General features: G+C 37.9%; 2 long non-coding RNA genes across 3 annotated transcripts in view; both read left to right on the top strand.

Annotated features, from left to right (window-relative positions):
* LOC113108459 (uncharacterized) overlaps positions 1–12,689 on the top strand; it is a 42,082-nt gene extending 29,393 nt beyond the window's left edge. The window contains exons 2-3 of the long non-coding RNA XR_003292789.1: positions 6,193–8,096; positions 12,269–12,689. This is a non-coding gene — a long non-coding RNA (uncharacterized LOC113108459). The remainder of the gene's footprint in view (positions 1–6,192; positions 8,097–12,268) is intronic.
* Positions 12,690–16,189: 3,500 nt separating this feature from the next.
* LOC113109308 (uncharacterized) lies at positions 16,190–20,892 on the top strand. Of its 2 annotated transcripts, none has more exons than XR_003292930.1 (3): positions 16,190–16,724; positions 18,351–18,583; positions 20,744–20,892. It is a non-coding gene; the product is annotated as an uncharacterized LOC113109308 (long non-coding RNA). The 2 variants fall into 2 exon arrangements; XR_003292931.1 differs by lacking the exon at positions 20,744–20,892 and adding an exon at positions 20,642–20,705.
* The last annotated feature ends 1,959 nt before the right edge of the window (positions 20,893–22,851 follow it).

Raw genomic sequence — 22,851 nt, 5'->3', positions numbered from 1 at the left:
GCTGGCCAGCCAATGGCCGTTCACGGCAGAACAAGCAGAAATCAAATGGGAGCTATGCTTTTAGCTCTTAATTCTAGCCCCAAAAGTTTCCAGCTGCTTCCATAATTATTACCTTTTAAAGAGTAGGAAAATGGCGGGTTAATTCACACGGTGGCTTTCTCTATCTTTTGGTTTCTTTCTCCCTTACTCCCTGCCTCATTCTGTCCTTCCTCCACTCTCCACCCCAACCACAACAGGTAAGCTCTACTGTTAAATGAAGGTCTTTTTTCAGTTGTAATTTGGTTTGAAAACCCTCTGGCCTGCCCAGATTATTCTTAGTCGGGTCTCTGTTTCCTGTCGATATGAAGGAGGTGCACCTTGTGCACAGGGAGAGGAACAATACGGCCTTGTCCCAGGTTCCTCTGACCCCCTGCGCTGCCTGTCAGTCTTCGATTGTCATGCAAGCCCCCCTCTAGAAACAAAAGGCCTCGATGGGCTTTGTGACCCACCAGGACCCCAGCATTGTTATTGAGTCCCCTGTGAGTATTTGCTCTTGAGCCTGTTTCTCAACCTGTAAGACCTTGATGCTGATGGTTTTGTTAATCTGAGGTATGGCACTTATAAGTAGGTGATCTTGTTTGAGTTGTGCCACCATGTGGGGTTGATAAAAAGCCACATTAAAATATGCCGAATTAATTAAGTTGGCAAATGTTTCAGCTGGATGGTGTATATCTGTAATGTCCTGTAATTGTATTAGTTTGCTTATTTTATATCAGTGTGTATTTAAGGGGTTTGGGGTCAGTACATGTACATGGGGTGACACAGTCCTGCGGTATTGTTAAAGCTTGGGTGATGGATGGCTGTGGTCACACATGATCCCAGCCCCTGCTGGAGAGGGCACGAAACAACTCGGCTTCATATTGTCCTTGTTCTGTGTGACAATGGGCCACTTGAGGGTCTGACACTCATCACCTGGTAGTCAGCCTCATTCGTATGAAAATACCACCCTGCCACGGTTCCAGCACTGTAGGTGCTTTTCCCTCCAGGCCTGTATGTTTATTTAGACAATGGCGGCCATCACTAAGTGACACTTGTAATTGAGAGCTTTTCATATCAAGCAGAGGTGGATGTCTTTCAGAGATACAACCGCCCACTGATCCACTGAAGTTCTAGACAAACTGAATGTTACTTGATGAGTTCCATTTATTATTTAATATTTTTGAATCATTTATATCATTGTGTAGGTATAGTTCAGCCAAAAATATACAATTTATGCAACATTAATAAAATAAATACAAGAATATATATATATATATATATATATATATATATATATATATATATATATATATATATTCTTTTTTTTTTCATTTCCACAAACACACACACAAATGACACCACCCTAACTCAAGATACTTTATCTGCTATCTAAGAAACAGTATATTCAAACAAAACATGTTATACATTGTAGTTCTTACTTTATTTTTGTGGATGTTTTGTGTAAATCTATGCAATCACGATATTTGGTATTATCTCCCAGGTCTCCAAGGTGTCTGAAAGTCTTGCATGAGGCTTTCATAAAAGGAAACATCTGCTTGTAATGGTGGTCCTGCTCCAGTGAGGCTGAGGGGAGTTAGGCTGGCGAAGGTGACTGACAGCTTCCCTGGCCCTGTTGTGCCTGGCAGATGTGGAGGTGTCACAGTAGTGATGAATTGTTTACACTCACCTGTCTGCCACGTCCTTCAGCGTCAGGGGGATAGGCCTGGGTGACAGGAAAGGGGTGGCGGCACTGCCACAGGGTCAACGATATCTTCAGGTGCCTGTATGAACAACTGCGGCAAACGTGTCAAACATGGATGTTCACACAGAAACATTCACAGGTGTGGGGATTTTCAGCGAGGGCAGGTGTTTGCTGTGTTTAGTATATATGCTTAGAGTCTGTCTGTTTCATCTTGGTGTTGCCGGTGGGCACTGAATGGCTCGTGTCCTACTGCGTAATTAAATTTTTGTGAGGACGGAAGTGTTTTTGCAAATGGAGTGTATTTTGCACAACTTTTCATATTCCTGCTGAGAAAATTGGCATGTTAATGAGCACGTTGTTTACTCAAAAATGTGAAGGATTTTTTTCTTGTATTTCTCTCTCCTCATAAAATATAAAAAAAAATAAACTGCAAAAAGAGGAAATAAAAAATTCAGCTGTGATTTTGTGACAGCGAGGTTTTTGAATGGCCCAAACCAGCAGCGTGTTCCTCCACGCCAGAGTGACTAAACGAAGCCGTTACGCTGTCCAGTACAAGCACGCATCCATGAGTAATACAGTAATATGCCAAGACGAAAGCAGAACAGCAGTATTCAGTTTGACTGACAGCTCAATTAAGATGATGTCCGCTTGATTAGAATCTCTCCCAAACCCATATTTACTTGATTCTGGTGTGTCATATCACGACGGCCTAATCGTACGGCGAGCGATGACAACGATCATGTTTTAATCCGCTGCATCACTCCAGAGTCATACGCTATTCCATTTTAACTGCTTCTGCCTGGGCTATTCTCCCCATTGTTGATTTATTCATTATTAACAACCGTTCCCCCCTTTCAGATCAATGTTGCAAAGCGGCCCCCTGAAAATGTGGACGGGAGCTCTCTTCAAAGTGGCCATGCTCGAGTATTCAGCCATCTGTGCTCAGACGCACAGCAGTATCTGCATTAAATAGCCCCCTTAGTAGCAAGCCACAGAAAAGCTATCTGCTCCGTGATACGTTCAAACCTCATTGACTGTGAAGGGAGACGCATCAAAACTATTCTGTGTTGCTATGGCAATGGAGACCTCAATAAGTTAATCTTTGCCATTTTTTTCTCCTTTTTTGTGCCCGACACAGTGGTAGTCAAATGTGCGTGTGTGTGTGTGTGTGCATGTTTGCACTATTCAGAGGGCTTGTGCCCCCCCCACCCCACGTCAGTAGAAGATGTATAACCAAGGTGGGATTATGCCATGGATACTTAATGACTGGCTATATGGCAATTCAGATCTAAAAATGAGTGAAAGTACAAACAATCCTTGTTTTTAAGTAATACAATTATGTTGGTTTACTTCAATCCACATGTAACAGTGGACTGCTTCTTGTAGCACTGTAAATAGCATCTTTGAGCAGAATGCACTGTGGGAATACAAATGTGGCTGTGTATTTGAGTGAGGAATGGCTGAGTTTGATCAGATGTGCTTCGAGGAAAGTTTCCTTTGATCCGAACGCTACCCGGGTGAACAGAGTGAAGTCGTGAATGGACGCACACTCAAGGAATATCAATGCAGCGCTAGTCGTCTCTGCTACTGGCTGCCTGCTAGCACCTGCTAATTCACAACGTAGCTCAGAAAATGGGCTATCAGAAAATATGAGCCTCAAATTTCACATTTCATCCTTTTCAGAATCCCCACCTTTATATTCAAATGCTTTCTGACCGCTGACACTGATGAGGCTGTGATTTTAAATATCATAATGTGCTAATGCACGGCTCGTGGAAGCTGGGATTTATTGCTTTTCTAATCATTCTGAGTGTTGTAGCTGTCATGATGTGTTGCGGCCTCTGTCGAACACAGCTGCGCTAATGTAATTCTGCTGAGATGAAAGAGACCGGCTGGGTAGTGTGGTTTACTGTTGCTGTGAAACATGGACAGAACGCAGCCAATTAGATCTGCTAAAGTGACATGATCAAGCAGAAATACTGTGTGTGGCTTTTTTAATGGCTGAAGTCGGCTCTGATGCCGGATCACTTTAATGGCTGCCATATGCCATGTTTGGTTTGGCTGGTTTCCCGCAAGATGTTGTGCTTGTGTTTTGCGGCTTTCAGGATTGTCAAGATTTCTCTTATGTCATGTTCAATGCTTCTCACTGCTGTTTGTGAATGCAGACAGACACACTCCTCACGAGTCATTCTGACAATACGCCAGTCTTGAATGGGCCATTTCTTAAGAATAAAGACTTTCAGCAGTGAAACAAAATGCCATGTACATTTCAGAGCGTTTCCACTATTTTTGTTTATTTAAACATGACACAATTTGTACGTTAATGGGAGAGTTCATTCCAAAATGAAAACTCTGTGATCATTTAATCACTCTCGTGTCATTCCAAACCTGAAGGACTTACTATAATTCTTCTGTGAAACACATATTAAGATATTTTGTAGAAGTCATAAAAATAAATAAAAAAACAATATATCTTTTTATGTTCCACAGAAGAAAGTCAGTCCTACATTTTCAGAAATACATATGATTGTAAGGAAATTATGACAGAATTTTCATATTAAGGTGAACTATCCCTTTAAATCCTTTAAGGAACAGTGGTACAATTGTGCTCTAAAAGGTCACCACCTCTCAAGTGTGTGTATATTTGTTTTGTGGAGTAAGAGCAAAGACCTCCATTCGAAACATAAGTGCCAGGTAAATGCATTTGATATTATGGCCCCTTCCTTTGGGGGGGGGGGGGTCATCAGCCCCCTTGCCCCATTGTGCCCTATTTAAAAGGGGTTGTCATGAATGTGAGAGAGCCTTTTTCCCCCACTGCTCTCCCCTGGAAATGGAGATGTAATGACATTTGCAGTTAAAAGGAGCTCATTCACAGTTTGTACAGTTTAAGAATTCAAATGAAGTGTTTTCTCGTGCTGTATTGCCTGAAGGAACAGGCGAGAGAGGAAAGCTGATTTCTGAGGATTAGTTCTCCAGGTTCCCTTTATTATGTTAAGATCCTTTAGTAAATGGTGATGGAGGTAAAAGTGAGGTAAAGTAAAGTTTGTGTGTCGGGTGGGGGCACGTATCCTTCTCTGCAGGGCCTCAATGGCATGATAACAGCTACACTGGACATAGTTTACACACACACTCACAAACACTCACACACACACACATGTCAGAGTGTGCTGCAGTGAGGTTGTTCATGGCAATTGGAGGTGAAACACCTGTTTTCAGTGGAAGAATAGCTCCTGTCACCCTCTCTAGCCCTCAGATTGTTTTTGGTAAATAGAGACATGTGAAGGGAAAGTGAGTGACATCTGGGAGAGCTTGAACTTTTAATTGTGCTTAATTTGTAAGATGTCACGACAGAGATCACAGTTGGCTTATATCTGCACTGTTAACCAGGGAGGCTTTCAGAGAGGCACACTAAATAACGATCTGGTTATTTGATCTATACCTTATTATTTATTTTTATTATTTACTTCGCTATTTTTTTATTGTTTAAAAAATATAGCGTTATGTATGTTCATATATTATATGAAATATCACATTTTATATATTAATAAATTATTAAATAAATATTTTAAAATGATAATAATAATAATGCTTAATTATTGATAATATTTTTAAATAGTACTATATGATTTATTGTATTGTGTTTTGATTATTAGTCAATGATTTATTTGGTTTGTGATTTATTGATCAGTGTTTTGTTGGCTATCGCTACTAATATGCCTGTGTGACTTGTGGTCCAGGGTCACATATTATTTATTTAAATATTAAATCTATCAATTAATATTTTTTAAATCATATTATTAATAAGGGTTGTATATTGATAATATAAAAAAATATATATTATGTGATTTTTTTTATTTGAAAAATTAATATACAGCAGAGATTCCTATGAATTTGCACAGTAAATATAAACACATTGCATTAATTTCTACTGTGAATAATCTACTCAAGAGAATGTGTAATAATATAAGTTCTGAAATCACTTCACTGGTCAACAAAAATAAATCTGGTATGACTTCCGAAATGTAGTGGGAATGTCCGAGTACAGGGTCAACCAAGCAGAAATCAGCAGACAGATATTATATTCCCTACAGTTTCATCTGCAGTGTGCAGATCACATTTCCACCAGACCTGCGTCTTGTTCCGCTCTGCCTTCCCGCTAATCTCTGGGTCTCTTCGAGTTGTGAGGCTGTAATTAAACATTCCCTTTGCTACCGCGGTTCTTACCTGAGCTGTGCTCAGAGCTAGACGGGCCCAGAGATCTGCCATGGTACCCACAACACTGTTTCCAGAAAATCACATGACGATGAGCTGCTTTGAAGAAAATGGATAGGAATCCGCATACATAGCTTCTTTTTTAGCCCACCTACACTGTCACTGTCTCAAACATGCTTACTTACCCAAGAGTGGACATGCTCGGCTTCTATACCTGATATGCTTGAGCTGTAAAGGTAAAGCCTTTATTATCTCGGCAGGCAGCAGAAGGTGTCACCTTCATCGGACCTGACACACATGCTACTCAAACCATGGGAGACAAGATCAGGGGCAAATTAATCGCCGAGATGCCAAGGTCAGTGTTATGGCCCTATGTGGTGTGGGCTGGTCAAGGTGAGCAGCAGACACACGTCTATTCTTTCAGCCACCTCAAATGACTCATCTCACGTCTGTCATACCGTCACGAGGGCATCAACACTGATGTGTGTGTTTATAAAGACTAGGTGTTGTCAGTGAGCTGTCAGCTCTGGGAATAACAAATTAGGTCTTTTTTATGTGTTGCCACTATGGCAAAATATTACCTCCCTTGGAATGCGATCCAGGAACTTGTTGTTTGCGGATGGAAATGTGTGCGTGTAGTAGGAAGGGCCGTTGCTAATGAGGGATGTTTTGAAAACATTTAAAGCCCTAATGATGGTGCTGCAAGAGCAAAGCCTCTTCCGGGGGCTGTGATTTAAGATAGTTCGAGGCTGTGGAAAAATAGTTTCACACAATTTCATTCTTGCATTCCTGTTGTTAAAATATTGGGGTTAGAGGCTAACACAAAGATGAGGAGGTGAATAACCCTGCCGTATGCGTGTGTTTTTAAAGCAAAGAGTATTAAAGCTCCTTCAATAGCAGCCCGAGCGTTTTCTCACTTCTCCATTTTGTCTCGAGAGCACTTAATTGTCTGCATTTGGCAAGTTTAACACTTCCTGACTCGAGTGGCCTCACTTGAATGTCTTTGCATAGCTTTTGGGGACAAAAGGAAGGCCTAGATGCAGAAAACACACACACACACACACACACACACAAGCAGGCAAATATATATAAAAAAAATCCATAGTGACCGAATTAAACATGCCAAGAGAAAATTTCCCACCGAGAAATTTTGAGATTTTAGCTGCGCCTAGTTCTGTCCGCCAGCCAATTTTCCATCAGGAATCTCTCATTAGCAGATGTTTTTGGCCACAACACACACACACCTCAGTGTGATCTGGTGAACCCTAAATTTAACAAGCGCTTAGCAGAGCAGACGAGTTAATGAAAGGAAATGACCTTTTCTGCCAATTTCCCCCTTCCATTCAGGTGCTTTTTTATGTTGCGATTTAAAATGACAGATATTTTTATTTTGTACTAAATAAACTGCTGAATCTTTCCTATGTTTCATTATTTCTGGGAAGCGCATGAGTCAGGTATAACTGCCGTCAGATGGTCACAATTACATCTTGCTTGACCTGCTTTCCAAGACTTATTGCCCACTTTATCGTTTTAAAGAGGTGTCTGAAACTGAAATTTAATTTTTAATTCGCTTTCATGTACATCCTTTTTTAACAGCTTTTGAGTTGCTAATATCTTGAAGAATTGTCCTTGATTGATTACTGTTCACAGTCCTGGCATCTATTCTCAACTTAAACTGCAATCTGTTTGCTTACTCATTTTAGTAGCCGGCGATACAGGATGAAGTTTATTTACACCACTGTCATCTGTTCCCTTCAAAGCAGCAAAGCCGATGATTTCCACATAAGAGCAGTGGGGAGACTCGGGTAGACGGCCCCTCCAGAGCCCGCTGAAGTGAAGCCGTAGTTGGGTATGTTGGCTGGTCTCGCCCGGCAGCCCCACAGCAGGCTGGAAGCCTCTTCTATCTCTGCTTCCAATCAATAGAAGAGCTGCTCCCCCTGCTGCCTGTCCTACGCTACAACTTCCTCTTTTCTTACCTCTTCCAATGGCACCCATCACCCCTCACATTTTCTCTACTTTTATCCCTATTTCTCTCTCTCTCTCCGCAGTGAAGCAGTGACGACGGTACCCGTTTGGCAGTGGCTGACATGAGCAGGGGTCTGTCAAGGAGGGCTGTTAGGCTAGTGGCGAGATGGAAACCCATCTGGGAGGCCTTTGGATGCAGGTGCTGCGTCTCGGCTGTGTAGCTCTACGCTTGTGGGTTAAATTAACTTGTACTGATGCTTGCTTAATTCAATCTCCTGTTGGAAATGTTTCAGCGTGCCAACATAATAACTGTAATCACCTTGTCATCAAGTCCCATTGAACTCAATCATCCGCCTCTGAAACGCACTATTCCCATGTTTGACAGCCTACAGAGTCTTCATGTTACTTTGCGTTCATCTGATCATGCTTGAACTTTTTTTAGGCACTGTGGTAACATCTATCCCATGTAATTTTAAACATGGTCAGTTGTCATACTCTTAATTTGACTTGATCAAAGCTTCATATGAAGTTGCTCTCTGCTGGTAGGCTGTGCTTTTAGTATGTGTTGTGATAATGTGTGAAACGAAAATTTCTAAATCCACCAATTAGAATGTTCCCAGAATTCTCTAGTCAACAGTGCTGAAAAACAAGACTATAGCGTTTATGTAGTTATAAGTATGTAAAAATTTAAAAATTCACATTCATATTTTCACAGTTTGTGCAATGTGTGCCTTTTTATACTCAGTATTTCTTAAAAAAAAAAAAAAAAAAAAAAATAGCTTCATCCTGCTACTTGCCACTTTGGGTTCAAGTAAAAAAAAAAATATATATATATATAGTTTTTTTTTACTTGAACCCAAAGTGGCAAGTAGCAGGATGAAGCTAGTTTTCTTTAATATATATATATAATAAAGCAAGGATGCATTAAATTGATATACATTTATGGTAAAGACATTTGTAATGTAGGGAAAAACTTTTTTTAAATAAATGCTTTTATTTTTTAGTCAAAGAATCTTAAAAAAAAACAAACAAACAAAAAAAAACTTTTATGGCTCCCACAAAAATATTTAGCAGCACAACTGTTTTCAAATTTGATATTAATAAGGAATGTTTCTTAAGCAAACCAGCATATTAGAATGATTTCTGAAAGACTTTTTGCTGTATGTTTGATGAAATAAATGTGACCTTGGTGAATCTTACCAACCACTAAGTTTTAAACAGCATTGTGTAAATATTAATCAGACTACACTTGTCCCTGACACTGTGGGCTTTGCTCTGAAAAACGGAGGTGATGCCTGAACGTGTTTCATCTTTCAAATACTCAAATACACATTGTGCGATGTATTATAATGGAATAAGTTAACACTGACTGATGAGCACAATGCTGGTTCTAAAGCGTGATGGTACGATGGCTCGGACATTCTGTCCAGACCTCCGTCCATTGATTGTCTGCGTTGTGAGCCCCAAGAGGGAGCTTATTTGGGCCTGGCTGCAGCATGTGGGTGTGTTAGGGAGCACAGGGTGGTCCTGTGGGCCAGAGAGGGCAGCTAACTGGAGTAAACAGGACTCAGCAGGCTTAGTGTTTGTGTTTACTCTGCTGGAGAGGAGGCCATTAGAGCAAACAGCCAGCGTTTCTTCACATGTTGCTGAAAATCACCCCAACCTTCATTCACTCCTGTTTGGCACTACTAACACCCAGCCAGTGTGCCCAGATGGCCCCGCTTTCCAGATCTCTCACTGTTTCTGCCCTCTCTCCCCTCCCTCCCTGCGCCGTGGCGTCATTAAAAGTGTCTGTGAGCGGGAGGTGTAAAAAACGGGCGCAGAGAGAGAGAGCAGAAAACAATTTAGTGGCATTTAAAGATAAAGTCCTCCCCCTATTTACAAGGCCTATCTAATCCAATCTAGGCTGTGTCTGCATTTTTAATTTGCACATTCAAGCGAGCTTCAGAGAGGAACCTAGGCTTAATTAGTTTAGTTATCTCCCCTCATGAATGGATAAAGTTCCCACACTGCTGGTGTTTCAGATGAAGCCTAATTGGATTTTGAAGCCAAAAACAAAAGGAGAAATAAAAGAAACGAGGGTTAGATAACAGAGAAAGATTGAATTGATAAAGTGAAAGGGGAGTGAACTGTAGTCAGAGCTGAGGAGAGAGAAAAGATCACTCGAGATCTTCATTTGGGGTCAAAACTGATGTAGAAGGGTCAATGACATCAAGGAAAAATAGAACAGAATCCTTTTTTTCTTTTCTTTTTTTACTGGAAACGCTTAGAAATATACTCTTTTCTTATAAGTCTCATGTGGTATGAAAAACTAAACAAAGTCTTGATGTGCAAACACATCTTTTCACAAACAAATGTATGTGTAATCTTAATCATTATTTCCGATCAGTTAATTTTATTTAAAGGCCATTTTTTTTCATATCGAAGTTAGTATATAATATATGTTTAATAGATTTAGTGTATTTTATTTATTAATATAGAAGCATTTTTCTAATATATATATATATATATTTTTTTTGTATAGTCTCTCCGCATGACATTCTACTTCTGATCTTACTGTACATCACCTTTCTAATATTTTATTAATATAAATGTTTTTTAGCATTATTATTATTATTATTATTATATTAATAAGTAAGCTTTTCCTTTCAATAATTTCTGTCCTTCAATTGGCCTTTTTCTTCATTATATCATTCTTCATTGTATAAATTATTTTTTTTTACATTTCATTTTAAGTACGAAACATGAGCATCTCGTCATTTGCCAAGGAAGCCTCTATGAGAGATGAAGAGATCCAGATCCAGTCTAAATCGTTGCTGCAGTTTTGTCTGAAGTTCATAAGCACATCAGCTTGTGACGTTTTCAATGTTTTATATATAACTGATACATTTTGAATTTTAAATGACACAAAAATTTAGAACACCCCCTCAAGACCCCTGCAGGGGTTTCAGTGCTATTTGCCAGAAATGGCACTTTTGAATATAAAATCCAGGCCTCAAGAAAAGTAAGCCCACATTCGGTTTTAAAATCTCAACCGGTCTTTGCCAGTATCCCGCAATAATACAGTTTCATTCGGCTAGAGCAAAACTGTCGGCACGTTTAAAAATCATCATTCTTAAAGAGAGAGTAAATCAATTATTGAACATTACCCTTCATTGTGATATCTGATTCGAACAAGGTCAAGGGAATTATTAATAAACTTCTGTTCGCTTTCACAGACACGTTTACAAATTAGCACTTCTCACAGGCCTGGGACCTTCTTTATGAAGCCGAGTTTTCGGAGCAGCCTAAAGTGTGAAAGAGTTCCAGAGGGCAGAGCATTTGGAGAAGTCTAGATAATGAGATTCTTTTGTTAATGCCATTGAACTCGATTCAATTAGTGAAAAGTGCCCATGTTTGTGACTATTGCGTGTGCTGCATACAGTGTGTTTCTGTATGTAATTGACTTTGTAAGCCCTCGAGGAGCAAACTTTTAGCCGTTCAAACATTTAATTTTATCGTCAAGCACAAATGGAGAGCAAAATATGTCTTCTTTTTTTGTTTCAGTTTTTTTTTCTTGAGCCAAGTGAGCTGGTTTGGGACTGATCTTGTGTGCGCTTGTGTGATGTATAGATTAATTAAATAAGCATATTGATTCCGGTTCTGGCAACACAGAGTGTGGGGTTTTAATTAGTCCACGCTTGAGTGTGTTAAAATTCCGGTCTTATCTGTGTGGAACCAAGTGGAACTGAATGCATGAGAGCTGCTCATCAACTCAAAATCTCCAATAACCCCCTTTTTGTTTCTTGCTTGTTTTAGTCTGACCCAAATCACAAAACTTTATTGTAAGTGTATAACGCTTTAATTCCCGATGTAAATTGTAATTTTCAAGGAATGCAAAATAGATAAGCAAATAATAAAATTAATACATATTTAAAATAAGCACACACAGAAAAAAAGAATATATATATATATATATATATACATATTAAATTTAAAAATTTAATTAATAAAAAGTATGTATATATATATATATATATATATCTATATATAATCATAGTAAAATACAATTTATATTTATTTATTAATATATATTTTTTCTGGTAAAGGTTTTAAAATATCAAATTTGACTTATTTATTTTTTTATATTATTTTTGGATACATATAGTTCTGTATCTAAATGGTGCTCCATAAGACCTTAATCCAGATGCACACGTTTACATCAAATGAAACCTGAATATATACATTTTCTGAACTGCAATAACTTAACTACTCTTCCTCTTCCTTTCAGATGATCTCCACATGAAGTTGATTTAGATGTGAAGTGAGACAGATTTCTAATGTCCTCATTGTGTTAAGGTATTTATTGTCTCAAATGTCTTATTTCTACAGCTTGTGATGTGAAGGTTTTTGGGAGCCCTTCGTCTCTCTTGGCAGCAGTTGATTGTGACGGCACGTTTCTGCACACATCCAAGAACCTTCTGTCCTATCTACTGATACCTCGATCTGGTCTCCCTCAGCCATCTTGTTCCTCATAAATTTTTCACCATGCTGTGATCAAAGCTCACCACTGTATTTGTGTTCTGTTGTAATGGCCAAAGGATGTAACATAAAATTGTAAATTACGATCCATCCTATATCAGGCCAAGTGTTGACATGGCTTTTACTGTGTGGGTTTTTAACGTGATTGATTTATTTTGTTTAGATGGGCAGGAATGTGCAGGAATGTTTGGTGCTGTAGGCGCGTCAGTGGGTGACCCGCTTTCATATGCCGTGCACTTGTCTTAGTAGTGCAGCCAGGCCATGCTTTTTTGGGGGGGAGGAGGGGCATAAAATGTGAGAAGACACAAAATTAACATTTATTTCAGTATGCAAACATACACAGTTTAATAAAAAATAAATATATGCATAAATAAGCGGGTGTTTTCAGTTCTTTGTCAACAAAAACTGGGCAGGAATCTCCTGCAGAGGATTGATTTAAAGTAGAGTGAAGAAAGTGTTGAGAGCATCCAAAAATTAAGAAATACTTCACAGGTGATAAACGCTGAATGGTAGCCAATCACTGTAATGCATTTGTTTGTTTTGATTTATTAGAGCCAGGACTATTAGCTTTTTTTTTTTTTTTTTTTTTGAGATTCTTCCAAGCCAGCAGTTATGTTGTGTTGGTGTTGCAATGAAGTGTTTTAAGAAGAGGGACGTTCTCTTTCTGTGTGGCCCAGACCTGTTCTTCTTCCTGCTGGAGTGACTCAAATAGACTTGTTGCTTGTGCTTCACACATCGATTTCTCCATCTGCCGACTGCTGAACACCATCTTACCAAGTCTTTGCTGCGTTTCATGTTCCTTAATCCTGGGCTATGTTAGCATAATGCTAATGCACTGTTTAGTCTTCATAGCTGCTCTGGAGGTCTTGTGAAAAGATATATTCCCTCAGTTCCACCATATTTTTGGTGTAATTATTTATTTATTTTTCAACTGCTGTTTTATATAACACTGAATGTGTAAGTTTAACAAAATAAATCAATAATAATAATAAAAAGAGTTTATATACTACCTGTTTATTTACTGTATTCGGATACATGTAGAACTGAAACTGGTGCTTAGGAAATGTATTTTGCTACAATGAAATAAAAAGATTATTTGTGTTATCTTATATATTCAAATGTATATCAAGGAGCAAGATAATAAATGCATTTTTACAATGTTTTTGACAATGGAGAGAAATCAAAAACATAAGCTAATTTATGTTTAAATCAGTTTTATGTATAAAAATGAATGAAATATAAACGAACATTGACAAGTTGGCGGTCATCAAGATTTTCTTTTTTTTTTAAGAAATTAATACTTGTATTCAGCAAGGATGCACTAAATTCAAGTGACAGTAAATAATTTTTTACTTTTATAATAAAGTTTACTTGAGCACCAAATCAGCGCCCAAATTATTTCTGAAGGATCATGTGAAGGGTCTTGTGTGAAGACTGGAGTAAGGGCTGCTAAAACTGAGCTTTGCCATCATAGCAATAGAAGTTATATTATAAAATATAAAACAGAGACATTTATTTTAAATTACAATAACATTTCACAATATGACTGTTTTTATTGTATTTTTAATCAAATAAATACAACACTGGTGAGAATAAGTGACATCTTCAGAAGCATTAGAAAATCAGTCTTAAACTTTTGAAAGGTAGTATAAATATTTTATTTCATTTTTCATTTATTTATTTGGCATGTGGGGGAAGACATGGAATGTAGTGCCTGAGTACTATGGATGCTTTGGTGTTTACCTTTAAATGGAATTCCATTTAAAAGTCAGAATGAAACTACGAACGCTCTCTTGTCACACTTGATTGACAAGGCCTACCCAGAAGAGTGTGTCAGCGCATCCAAGAGGTCAGTGTTTAATTGCATTATTTTAAAGCTTCCGCCACCCACTACTACTAAAGAGACACAATGAGCACCCTGTCATGTCTGCTACTCCAACACACACTCATTTAAATTGCATTAGTGTTCATCGAAAATAAGCACCCTATCTATTGACTAATGTCCATTGTCTCTTGACTTGGTTCAGACTCACATGATGCTTCTCAGTGGTTGAGTGAGCAGGAACAGTCTTTTCTCCCAGAAAAGCTTTTTAATTACGCCAAGCCGTGTTGGCATCCATGCATCCTGAACTACCCATCCCAATGTCTTCGTCCTTCAGAATGTCCCAATAATGACCCGTGTGGTATGTCTTTCTTCCTTTCTTTCTCATTTTAGCTCCACAGTGGCTTTTTGTTTTGTCCTTTCGAATAGCCTGTGCCAAGCTTTTGCTCATTAGAGAGTTTGGTGGAGTGTGGCAGGGTCCATTCAAGCCCTCCAGCTGCAGAGTCTTTCACCTATTCCCTGAAAGAATTTAAGGTTGCTCTGCTGGTCGGTCTGTTTATCTGGCAGACACTGGAGGGACAAACAGAGACCTCTTCCCATTCCCCCCACGCCTCCAGTCCCAGTTGCACCTGTTCGCTGTGCTAGAGTCCAAGCAAAAAGCCAACTCATTAGAGCCGGAGGCCATTGTGGGGCATCTTTTAGGAGGAGGTGAAGTGGAAAGGTCCAGACCGCTGTGGGCAGCAGGAACCTGAACCTCCATTCTGCGTTTGCACAGAGGAACAGGCACGACCCAGAGCCAGAACAGTTATTAACCACTGCCGCAACCTGTGCTAATTGCTGTGTTATTTACTGCACCGTTGCTCCTGCACTTTTGCACAATGATCTTTTATGCGGTGAAATTGTGGCTTTGTGAGTGATTGACTGAAGCAGCTGTGAATGGAGGCCAGATTTGTTTCCATTTTGACTGTTGCAGGGCTATTTTGAACATGTGCGTGGTTTACTAAAGATCCAGTGGGATTCAATTGTGTATATTAATTGTCATTGTATAGATGACCCGGGGAATGTTGGAACAAACTGGATTAAGCCTCGCTGCTTTTGCTATGCTGTAGCTAAACAGGTCACGCTTCATGTGTGGCATCGTGGCTACGCTGTGTGTCATTCTGGTTCGCTTTTTCCCATTCCCTGACCCCCTGAACTCCCTTCAGGGACAGAGCCCCGAGCAAACTTACCCTCTTTGGTCGGCACTGGCCAGGTGGCTCCTGACAAGCGCTGACAAAAACAGGAAGCATACCTCTGGACACGGCGAGCCCCAGTGGGGCTGTCTGATTGGCCGCTGACTCAGCTACTGCTGCCCAGGAAGTCCTGACCCAGGAAGTGTCCAGGGACTTGGGCAAGATGGCTGAATAAATAATGTGTGTGGAAGCAATGTTAGAAAGAATGAATCAACAGGTCTAGTCGATACTCCGAATGGTGGGAGATATTCTGTATCTGGTCTTAGTTTATAACAGGAACCATACCTAACCATATCTGCCATAGACGCTACCGGTTTTATCATGATGTTACATTAAAAAACGTTATGAAATATAGTATATATATATATATATATATATATATATATATATATATATATATATATATATATATATATATATATATATATATATATATATATATATATATATATTTAAATAAATTATTATTATTTTCCAGCAACTGTGCATTAAATAAGTCATTTATAATATGACAAAAGAGTTTGTGTTTCAAATAGAAATGCTGTTCTTTTGAACTTTTCATTCATCAAGGAACCCTGGAAATAATGTATCATGGATTAATAATAAGAAATGTTTCTTGGTCAGCAAAGTTGCATATTAGAATGATTTGTGATCTATAAGGTATAGCTATACAGTATTTACAGTATTTATATAATATATATACACACAAACACACGCACAGTACAGCAGCATATTATAACTGACTATTGTTTTTCAGTAGGCTATATCAATCTGTTTTTCACAAATTAAAATGTGCCAAGTCTTATACACACACACACACGCACACACACAGTATACAGCAGTATATTTAAACTGACTACTGACTTCTGTTTCTCACTAATTAATATGTGCCACATCTGTTCACATGGAAAAGAAATGTTTCTCTTTAAATGCTGCACTTGATGCCATTAAAAAAGGTTTTATGTCTGTATGTATTTTTATTTTTATTTTTTTATGGTGATTTGAATGTGTTGCTAGAGCCTCTTAGAAAGAGAACCACTGCCTCCTGTGGAGTTAGTGTGTGTGTTTTCCTTTTCTTTCTGCCTGTTTGTGTGTATGTTGCGTTCAGAACTGTGGATTTGTTTCTAGGTTTGGCAGATGAGATGGCTACAGAAGGAAAGCACTTGTGGTGTGAGGTGGTGAAGGCCGAGGGTTGAGCGCTGATGACCCACTCTTCTCTGAGGGTGGGAAAGCACAGTTCAGAAGGGCAAAGGTCATTGTCTTCCACCTCTCTCATTCCATTCCCACCCTCAAAACCTTTCCTTCCACCTTCTACTTCTCTTTCTACTCCTTTCACAGAAAGTGATACCTGCTGAGCATCTTGGGCCCCGTTGCACAAATTTATGTTGATGTCAGCAATGAAAACAGCACCACATCTCCAAATATTTGTAGAACAGCGGTCCACCCATTTTCTCTCTCTCTTCTACACCTCTTTCTTTCTCACTTTCTCATTCTCTTCCCTCTTTTCCTTCTTTATTTTGTTTTTTTATTGATTTATTTTCCCAAAGCCCCAGCCTGGGACGATGCGGCTTTCACACATGATGTGAAATGTTGTTTCTGCAGAGATTATTAACGCACGTTTGTAAAGTCTTTTCTTTGGGCTGGATCTGTTAGAGGGTGGGATAAAATTGCATGCCTCTGTATTTTATATCTGTATGTGTGTAAAACAAAAAATCAAAAATAGATGTGAGCGTATAAAGTGGCTACCATCAAAGTGTCCTTAAATGAAAACATTTAAATGTAATATTGTTCACCATCAGGACCGAACAATACATCAGCTTGGCTGCCAGTGTAACGGAGGCGGTTTACCAGTCCAGTCTGTATGTGTGGAACAAACTGTAAACCTTTACCCAATCAAATTTGAAAAGGTTACACATGGATATAAAAGGACTCTGGAAATAAAGTTATATGGACCTGCAGCACTGAACACGTGTGACCCAGTATTTCCTGTTTAAAAGTTAAATCATGTTATTCACATTTGAATCAGTCAGTTCGGAATACACATCTTAATCACATTATTACCGTCATATAGGATTTTTCGCCACATTTGTGCGACAGCATACACACACACGGTAGTGGTCAACCATTTGACGGCAAACAAAAGAGCATGGCTTCAACTATAGACATACATAGATGCCTCATTAGTGACTGTTTCTATTGGCTGCTATACGTAAGCTGTCTGCCATATTCTAGTGGTCAAATTGACCATTATCACTGAATTTAACAAGACGCCACAATCCTGCACAGAAAGGCTCAAGACTATGTGAGAACCTACAGTGAGGTGAATGACCTCAAGTTGACCATTCCAAGATGACGGCCGCATCTACATGCCTGGAGCCATCAAATGGGGCATTTGTACTATTCGTACTATTAAGTAAAACGCGAACATGAAAGGAATATTCTAAAAGCAACTCATGTAAACACCTTAATCATAATATTGTCTTTTTAAGAATAATGTAAAACTTTCGATTGATGATGTCCATTTGTAAACATAGGCAATAACAAAGGTGACTTCCTTATTAACAAAATACTTCTGCCGGGAAAATTTTATATACACAAATCTCGTCGAAATCAACTGTGCAGTTTATATGAGTTTATTTCTTAAAAAACCTCAAAGTGATGAAAATAATTTTTCATGATTACAGGATTTACAAGAAAAACCCTAATATATATATATATATGTGTGTGTGTGTGTGTGTGTGTGTGTGTGTGTGTGTGTATATATACATATATATGTTTGTTATTTGTGCTAGATATTCTTGAGGGCAGTCATGTGCCAAAAGCTGTGACATGTATGAATACTCTCTAAACATGGTCTTTTGTTGTATTTTGTGTTTAGATTTTCCCTGTGAAAACATTATCAGCCATCTCGCCTGTTCCGTTGACTCGCGGGGAGCAGCAGTGGTCAAAGGTGTGGTTAACGGCTTAGCTCGTCATCCCAAGCGCTTGGTCACACACTCCTCAATGTGGCATTGCCTGAAGGGCACTGATAACACGCATTCTGCACTTCTATTGGTTGATGTCCAGAAAACCAGCAATCTCACACGGAAGAATCTGTACATTAGAGGAAAGGTAGGTTAGGCCGGAATGTGAGGGGGTTTTAGGGTATTAAAGGGAAAGCTGGGATGGCATGCATTTTCCCGGCCTGTTGTGGATGACCTTTCCTTCTGCCCAGTGCTTTTGTGAAGGATCAGCATTTTTTTTTTTCGGTTTGTGTGAATCCCCTCTAGCTTTGAAGGGGAGGGGCACAGCAGGGGTAAGCTAAAGAGCCCTGAATGTGTGTGCACATGTGTGTTTCAGTATGTTTCAAGTGTAGTGTGCATTTGGCCCATTTAAGATCTAATATAATCATAATGGTGGTTGGAAGAGGGAATATGTAATCATATTTGTGAGATAGCTTTGGCACGTAAAGGGACGGCTGGAAATGTGGGTTTCTGCACCCCATCAGCCTCCCCCAGGTTCACACTTAAGCAGTGTAGTTTGGACCAGCGCCATGCCTGCAGGGTTGGTACGGCTGACCTCTCTCTTGTTCTGCCAGAGGAATGTCCAACTTGCTCTAGGAAGGTGTACAGAAAGACGATGCAGAGATATCATGTAGATCTGGTTTATAATATTCAACGTAACAGTTCTGCATTCACACATCATGCAGTGTTGAGGAAGCTGTTTTCAGGTTACCTGAATTGGAGTAATTGAATGTATTTACGCTACAAATAGGAGACATTTTAAGAAAGCTACTATCCAAAGAAGCTAACTATATTTAAGCTATTAAACTGGGCCCTATTCCTCTACTCTGTGATTTTGATATTTATTTTAACAATCAGATCAGTATATATCTGTTTATAATCTAATTATATTTATCATGTTACAAATGTTGTGTAGCGTTTAAACGTTGGTGTACAGTATTTATTAACCTTAAAACTTCTTGAAAAATGTATTGCTGTTTCTGATTATATATATATATATATATATATATATATAATATATATATATATATATATATATATATATATATATATATATATATATCATGTTCCATGAAGATATTTTGTAAATGTCCTACAGTAAATATATAAAATCGTAATTTTTGATTAGTAATACGAATTGCTTCATTTGGACAAATTTAAAGGCGATTTTCTCAGTATTTAGATTTTTTTGCACCCTCAGATTCCAGATTTTCAAATAGTTGTATCTTGACCAAATGTTGTTCTATCCTAACAAAAACACATCAATAGAAAGCCTATTTATTCAGCTTTCAGATGATGTATAAATCAAAATTTTGACAAATTGACACTTAAGACAGTTAAAACATTAGAATGATTTCTGAATAAATTACAATGTATAAAAAATAAATAGAATAATTATATAATAAAAAAGAAAGTATTTGTTTTAAATTGTAATAATATTTTAACAAATTATTTTGACATTATTTTTTAATCAAGTATTAACAGACAGATTTAATGAGTTATCTTTCAGAATCATTAAAAATATCTTGCCAACCCCACACTTTTGAATGTTAGTGTAGATGCACTAATACAATTAAATATGGTTAATACAAGTAAATTCTTTTATATATGCAAGTCACAAAAATGTACTGGCAATCAGCACAATAGATAGTTTTAAAAAAGGCCTACAGTGCTCCAAAGAAAATTATGTGAAGGGAAAACAACACTGAATTGTTGTTTGAACCAGTTAATTTACTCAAACTGTCTGAATGAACTCAGTCAGCAGACTATGGCGTTCTAGCGCTAAATATGAGAGAGGTAGAACGAGGACATAATAAGAGAGTGACTGATTGTCACAGTAGAGTTTTTGGCTGTGTAAAAAAACCCTGTCATTTTGGCACATTGCACTGCTACTTCATAGATAAAATAGCTTTTCTATTGTAAAAACACTGTTTTGAACGCTGCTGAAACAATTTACGGCTATTTAGTTTACCCCTAACTCTGATATACTGTAAACTACCACTTTCATCAAACTAAGAATATAAAATGATAACCAATAACCTTTCAAAACCCCTTTTCTCTTTTTCAGAGTTTTATTGATTGTTTCAAAAAATATTCTGTCTTAAACTTGTTAAATATTTAACCATTTTGACTTGTTTACCCATTTCTGGATTTATTTTCTCTCAAGGAAACGGGAGTTTATTGATCAACCAAAAATGAAAACAAACTTTGACGGCAGAAGTAAATTCATGTCAGCGGTCAGTGAAGGGTTCCTCTGTGTCTCTTACAGACTGTAGCTGGCAGTAGACATGGCTTCACAGCACAGATGAGATGAGGTGGGATGTGGAGCTGGATCTAGCACAGGATCTAGTGAACCTCACATTGGGTATCCTGCACAGTAACAGTCTATGTGTGGAGTGACAGAGATTATCATTTAAAGCTTTCTGTAATCAATTTATTTTTATAGAATTTAGAATCCTGAGATGCAAGCTCATCACAGCCTTCTTTAACTTGAGTGTGCAAAGCTGCTGGTGTCATCCACTTCTAGGTATTTCAGCTGTACTAAAACATTCTGTAATCATGCACACACTGATTTGTAGTGCAAATAGTTTTATTATATATTGCACTTTATTTTTCTAGATTTAAATCAACCAAGGGCTCTGTAATAGTTAGTTTAAAACTGAATGTGTGGAATTGCGTTTTAAGATCAAGACAGATTTTTTCAAATTTTCAAATTTGAAATTTGTATTTAATTTTTTTTTCTCATTTTAATGATCAATTCAATTACCATTTTAAAAACCTTCACAGTTGTTGCTCTCAGAACGAAAAACTACAATAGTGCACAAAGCATATCTCTTACACCCTCCCTGCCCTGTAACCATGGCAATGATCACAGTTTGCCTTATTCAAGTCTGTCATTGCAATTTGACAAGTACATGTCATTGTTCCTTGCCGTATTCTTGTGAATTTCAAACCCTGTGATTTCAGTTTCTTCCAAACTGTTCATGAGCAGCGGAGATATACTAGTCAATAAATCTTTGCTGTTAATTTTGAGATTTTGCTCATTTCTTCTCCTGAATAGCTCTGACTCGCTGAGTGAAAGAAAGACCAGAAAAAAAGGGATGAAAAGAAACAAAAAGGCACGGGAAGCGGTCAGTGCAGCCTTGTAGGTTTCATTTAAACTTTTTTTTGTAATAACTCAAAATGTTAATCACACTAAAGCGAACATTTGCTTGAAATGTGAGCATGGTGTGATATTTTAAGTGGTATGAAAGCAGATGGCTTTTCAGTAGTGTTCAGTCTGATGTTTATTGATGTGTTCTGATGCGATGCAGATAACATGAAAGTTACTGATATTGAAACCTTGCAGAACCTTTTACATTTCCACTGTTAGCACTTTGAGTAAACTAAAATATTTTAAACACCCATTAGTTGACACTGACATTCACTGTTATAATGTTATAAATGCTTTATTGTGATTGTGACTGATCTCATGTAAACACAATATTGAGATTGTTAATATGATTGTTCATAATTAGAGTCATTATCATAGAGTAACCGTAAAATAAAAGGTATTTCCCACTATTACCAACATTTAGATTTTATTAGGATAAAAAAATAAAAAAAAAACACCTGGCTTTTTGGATTTTACAAAATTCTCTGCAGTATATTTTTCAATATTAACATTTTGTGGCAGCACAGTTTTTAACTGTTGTTGGAAAACCTTGGCTTTCCTCCTCAGCAACATTGACATTACATGTAGTTACATCATGTTTGGCAGAGGCGTAGCATGTCGCATCTTGTTTAGCAGAGGTGTAGCATGTCACATTTAGAATTTATTTCCCTTACCTTTTGGTGAAATAATCAATACTCATGCTTTAAAGGGAACAAAGGGCATATTTTTTAGTTTTATCACATTATTTTTTTTCCAGCTCTAATGAAACAGGCCTTTTACTACAGTTCCTCTGTGCAAATGTACTATGTACATGTAAATCAAGTACCAATGCTTACAAGTTACCACTTCCTTCAAATGACTCACTAAATCAATATTACAAGTTGCTAAACAGTAAACCAGAATCATTGACATGGCCATTTCTGATTTCTAATTTTTTTTAGTGGTCTTTTTGGACCGGGGAGTACCTTTTGAGTTCAGAAAGTTACAGTGTGTTTTTATATTGCAGTTAACTTTCAAAACAAAAGATCAAGAACAAAATTAGATTTTTCATGATATGAAATTGGAAATGGTTTTAATGCACCTGCTGTTTAGTAGCCTGTAATCAATTCAAGTAAACTCAATCTTTCCTCATTCTTAAACAAAGAAACATGGGTGTAATTCAATACAGAGGATGATGAAACAGGTTGATATATACCTACGACCCTGACTTCTCCTCTCTCAGC

This window comes from Carassius auratus, chromosome 9, assembly GCF_003368295.1.
Source record: "Carassius auratus strain Wakin chromosome 9, ASM336829v1, whole genome shotgun sequence".
NCBI classification, from domain to species: domain Eukaryota; kingdom Metazoa; phylum Chordata; class Actinopteri; order Cypriniformes; family Cyprinidae; genus Carassius; species Carassius auratus.
The sequence above is the reverse complement of the archived record's forward strand: the minus strand, read 5'-3'. Positions and strand labels throughout refer to the sequence as shown.